Source organism: Sciurus carolinensis, chromosome 1 (assembly GCF_902686445.1).
Source record: "Sciurus carolinensis chromosome 1, mSciCar1.2, whole genome shotgun sequence".
NCBI lineage: Eukaryota > Metazoa > Chordata > Mammalia > Rodentia > Sciuridae > Sciurus > Sciurus carolinensis.
Genome location: NC_062213.1, coordinates 126,322,117 through 126,328,373, shown reverse-complemented (window position 1 = coordinate 126,328,373; position 6,257 = coordinate 126,322,117).

Below are 6,257 nucleotides of genomic sequence, written 5' to 3'. Positions count from 1 at the left end.
AAATTGACCATCACAGGCATATATTAAAAAATAAAATATTTCACTTAATCTTGTCATAATGACCCTCAAAAAACAACTGTGTTCCTAATAAAAATCCTGATAGGTATGTGCATGTGTGTGCACATATGTGTATGTGTATATTGAAAAGTTGATTCTAAATTTTGTTTTAAAATGCAAATGACTTTCAAATAATGACAATGATAACTAAGAAAAGAGCAAAGCTAATGGCTTTACATTACCAGATAGGAAGATTTATTATGAAGTTATAGTAATTAAAAACTTCGTGGAATTGGTGTAAGAATAGGATAGACGGATGGAATAGAATATAGAACTTAGAAAAAGACTCCTCTATACCTAGCCACTTTTTATATATCTATAACAAAGATGCCTGTATAATGCACTTAGTAGAGCTGATCATTTCCATAAAAAGTGCTGGGTTAATTTATAACAATACAGGAAAAAGTGAACCTTGACCTCTACTTCTATAAAAATCAATTCAAGATGGATTCTAGGCTTTAAATGTAAAGAATAAGATATTAAAGGTTATAGAAGAAAATGCAGAGGAGTATCTTCATGCCCTCAGGCTAGGCAATGATTTTTTTAAACAAAACACAAAAGCACTGATCATAAAAAAGAGATTAACAAATAGGACTTCATTGACATTGAGAACTTCTGCCAATTGAGACACCATTAAGAGATTAGAATGTGAACAGAAAGAAACTTGCAATATAAACATTTGACCAAATCCTCACATCCAGAATTTATAACAAAGTTTCCTACACGTCAAATATTAAGAGATAGAAAACCCACCTTGAAAACATGGGCAAGACACTTGAGCAAGCACTTTGCAAAGGGATATACAAATGCCCAAAAAATATATGAAAATAGATTAGTGAGATGAAAATTGAAACCACAGGGAACCAGGACTGCGGACGCAACTCAGTGGTGGAACACTAGCAAGCATTTGGTCCTGGGTACATCCCCAGCTTAACGAAGTAGAAAAAAGGAAAAAAAAAAAAAAACTGAAACCACAATAGATATGATTGCATAGCCACCAAAATAGTTAAAAATATAGAGTGATAGTAGAGAATTAAATATTGGTGAGTCTACGACAATCAAACTCTCAGATGGTGCTAATGGGAATAGAAATGAATGTAGCTACGTTGTTAAACCATGAGAACATTAGAGCTAAACATACACCTACCATATGACAGAGCAATTCCAAGTTTATATACATGGTAAAAATGAGTACATAATCCACCAAAAAAAAATTTATAAGGCTGAGATTTGTGGAAAATCCAAATATCTGTCAATGGTAAATAAATAAATTGTTGTATATGTATATAAAGTAACATTACGTAGCAATAAAAAAATGACACTATAGCTACATGTAATAGCATGGCTTAATTTTGAACACATAAGATTCAACAAAATAGTCAGAAACAAAAAACTTTATGAAGTTCAAGATCAGGCAAAACTACTCTATAGAGATTGATCTCAGAAGAGTGATTGATTTTTGGCAAGGAGATATTGACTGGAAGAGGACATAAGAAACCTTTCTGTGGTCCTGGCAATGGTCTCTATTTTGATTTGGGTAACAGTTACCTAAATGCGCACACATTTTAAAAATTCATTGATATAGAAGCTTAAAATCTGAATACTTTGTTCCATGTGTGTTAGACCCAGAAATAGAAGGAGGAGTTGGTAGAAGGAAAAAACAGAGAGGAAGGGAAGGAGAAAGGCCTATGGAGGGAGAAAGAATGAAGATGACAAGAAGCAGAACCTATAATTTGAAAACTCGTGAATTCAACCTGCTACATTTATGACAATACAGATGTTGCCTTCATAGAACTATCTCAGATAGTTGTTTTTAGATTTGTTTTAATAAGGAAGAGAAAATTTATTATGGAGAAAAAATATTTTTTTCTTTGATAAAAGTCACAATATACTCTAACTTTCCATAATTATTTAAATTTACTTTTATCTGTATTTACATTGAAAGGATTTTAGGACTTTTCTGGTTTTATTTTCCCATTACCCCATGTATCTAGCTGTTTAACATATTTTCTAAAATTTCCAAACTTAGAAAAAAATAATTCATAGCTCCAAAAGTCATAGGATACATTTATACATATATGAAACACATTTTTATTAAAGAAAAATATGCAAAACTTAAATAACTAATCTTTTTCATTAAATCGTACTGCTTTCTACCAGTGAACATTTATCAGTTTTTATTCAAATTTGTAATATCAAAATCATATCAGTTACAGAGGAAAAAAATTACAAATGCCTTTATGAACTATTAGCCACAACACTAAAATAGTGAAAACTTAAAATAATGCCCTATTTAATATTAGAGAATATATAAATGGTTTGAATGTTATTGTTTAATTTGATACCTAATTTGACATATACTTTTAGTGAATCTTTTAAATAAATTCATTTCCGTATGTATAAGATTATTTGCTTTTAGGGTCAAATCTATATAGCCAAATCTACCTAAATTCTCATAATAATTTTCGGAGTTACATGAAATAATTATACTTAGATATTTGAAAATAAACAGTAAAGATTTCTTCATAAAGAGTGAATATTATAGATTAATTTTAAATATGAAATTGAGCCTAAGCTATCAAAAGTGGTCTTTATCTTGTTTTGTTTTTGTTTTATTCTCTTTTGTTTTGATTTGAGACAGGGTCTCACTAAGTTGCCAAGGCTGGCCTTGAACTTAAGATCCTCCTGCTTCAGCTTCCTGAACTATCGTCCCTATCTTTAAATATTTTTTTTCCCAGTTTCTCAGGAAGAACAGTGAGGGCTTTTAGTAAACAGTATATACGATGACTGTCATTGTTCTGACCTGTCTTTTCCATGTGCACATGGCAAAAAGCATTAAAGGAGTTATTATCTGCCTATTGGACACAGAGCAGATTTGTTTACTGTCCAGTGTAATAAAGGTAATGTTTCCCTCCAGGGCAAAAATCTGGCAGGTTTGTTTTCATTTTAGTGTAAAATATGCAGGTCACCTGAGCTCAAAGTTCATCATATGTGACAGTCCCACCATATGCACAGTATCTACTTAGGTCTCTCACATTGAAACAGAAACAAACCAATATGCACATAAGTTTCATGCTAATTTTTGTACCTTGAGTAACAAAGTCTTCATCTCTGACCCAGAACTCTTGTGTCTCTGTTTCATGTCTATGTGCATGAATCCATAGCAGGCTCTTTGGTTAGCATGCAAATAAGGTTCCTGACAATCAACACCTTAATGTTAAAATAGCCATTACACAACCAAGGATAAATTGTTTTCTCAGGCCTTACCTTCATCTTGACATAGAATTAGACCATAACATTGCTGATATTATCATTTGGAAGGATCTGACAAGGAGTTCCAAGCACTGTGTTCAAATGCAGCTCTCTCTAAAATGGTCAAACTAATCAGATGGATTGAAACATACTCTGACCATTTCAGTCCGTTTTTTTGCTGCTGTGCTAAAAGGATATGACCAGTTTTAAAGGAGGAAATGTTTATTTGAGGGTTCACGGTTTGAAATCTTAGTCCATAGAAGGCCAGCTCCATTCCTCAGGGCTCAAGGTGAAGCAGAATATCATGGCAGAAATGTGGCAGAGGAAAGCAACTTGTATCATCAGGAAGCAGAGAGAGAGAGAACCCACTCTCCTGATACAAAATATACACCCCATAGCCACACCCCCAATGAACCACTCCCTCCAGCCACACCCAACCTGCCTCCAGTTACCACTCAGTTAATCCCACCAGGGATTAATTCACTGATTAGGTTAAGACTCTCAAAAACCAATCATTTCTCCTCTAAATATTCTTGTGTTGTCTCACAGGTGAGCTTTTGGGGGACACCTCATAAACAAACCATAACACTGACATTTTACCTTTTCTAGTACTGATCCAGGAATAAGTACCCATGCCACTCATTCATTTAAATATATGTCTCTATTACCTAATGCTTCTAGATTAAAATCATCAGTGTAGCATATGAAGCCACACTTAATATGGCCCAATTTTTCCAACCTCATTCTTTTTTCCTTCCTGTGCCCCAGCTCCTGCTTCACTAAACTTCACACTCTTCCTTTAATGTCACCAATTTCACTATCAGGAGCTTCCACACATTGTTTCCTTTCCCCTAGAATGCCCTGCATTGTGCCATGGATCAAAAGTATATGTCGAGAGACAATTATGGGCCAGTCAGTCTGCTAAATGTGGACAAGAAAAAAGTTTCTACCCACAGGATGAGTACAGTCAGGGGCATTTTCTGGTTTAACAACTGCTTTGCCCTTTAATACCTACTTCAAATCTTCTGTGTTCAGAAGACTCATTGCATTCCTTTCTAGGCGTATTTGAGTGTTCTTTTCCTCCATGCTTCCACATGATATTTGACCCATATCTCTGCTTAACTCTCTGTTTTAACTCAGGGATTACATGTCATTCATTTTTCATCTGCATTACTGATCTCACTGTTGGCACATACTTGATACTTAATATTTTAGGTAAAAAGTAAGAAGCGAGAAAACGAAAAAAGTTTAAATGTGTATAGATGCTGTACACTGTTTAGCCTTCTCTCATGCTGAGGTCCTGAGTAGGAAAAGACTAGGATAGACTTTGATTCATTTATTATTTCATTTGTTTATACCCTGTGGCCTAAATGACTTGAGCATGGTTCAAAGCCCAGAGAAAGGATCTCTCTCAGCAAAAGTCCATACTGTCTACCCAGAGAATTACAGATAACCTTTGATTAGGATTTGTGGCCTTATATAATGGAAAGGACATGTGCTTTAACAGAAACTGATTAAAGGCTTGGCCAGCCATGCAGGTGCCCTGGGACTCCAGAATATACAGGACAACAAGACATGATCAAAATATGTTGTTTTCCAGAATTCCTCTCTGGAAAAATACTGTAAAATTTAGAAATAATTCCTTAATATATTTTTTGGGGTATGAGGGAGTAGCAAATTAGATGATGCAAATTACCAGTTTTCCCAGAAAATGGATCCTGTAAATTGTAGGACTCTGGTTTCAGCAAAGGATATATGGGTTTGAAGGCCAAAGAGGAAAAGCTGGATACTGCTATTAGGGGGGGTCTTTCTTCTCCCTCCCCTCTCCCCCAATCTTTCAGTCTCTTTGCCAAATAAAGAGTTAAAGAATTTCAGTTTGCTGGTGTGGATGAAGAGGAATTGAATAGATATTTCATTCTGGCCTTGTACTCTGTTCAAATCTTATTTGAGGAAACAGGATTGACCTCTCCAGACAGGACCAGCTACATAATTTGCTGCACCTGTAAGAAAAAAAAATGGGCTACTTGTTCAAAACTCATTAAGAATTTTAAGATGCAACAGCATTAAACTAAATTTAGTGTTCTCTCTAAATGTGAGATCCTGCATGATAGCAGAATTGATATGACCATGTTGTCCTGTGCATTAGTCAGCTTTCCATTACCATAAAAAAAACTTGAGATAATCAACTTAAAGAGAGGAAAGGTTTATTTGGCTGACAGTTTGGGAAGTATCAACCCTTGACCAATGGACCCCATTGCTTTGGGCTGGTGGTAGAACAGAACATCACAATGAGGGCATGTGACAGAGGAGATTCGTTGACCTCATGGCTTGCCATGAAGGAGGAACAGATCAGTGTTCACAGACCTCTTGAAGGTCGTGAATCCAATGTCCTAAGACCTCCCAATAGGCCTCACCTTATAAAGATTCCACCACCTTCCAATAACACCAAGCTGAGGATCAAGCATTTAACACATGGGCCTTTGAGGGACATTCAAATTCAAACTATAGCCCCCAATCTCTAAGCTTTAGATTCCTTTTGTAAAAAATTGTTGGTAAAAATGGCTCCCTTGCAGGATTCTTATGAGTTTCATGAGTTATGAAGTGAGAAGTGCCCAGCTTATGGTAAGCAATCAGTAACTATTAGCTCCTCTCTTGTCCCTCCCTCCTCTCTCCTTTCCTTTTCTCCCACACACTTCATTATAATACAGATAATATGTTAAACACACCTCTGCTATTGGTTAAATTAACTGTCAAAGAAACAAATATAATGTACATGTGGATAATGTTAGAGATCATTTTCTATAATAACAAAGATAGTACAGGATGATTGAAATCCATGAATTATCTCAAATCACCTAAGCCATAACATAAAAACTTCCCCCATCAATTACTTTTTAATGAGAATTAATAGGAATCAATTTTTTTAGTGCCATATTTTACAATTACGT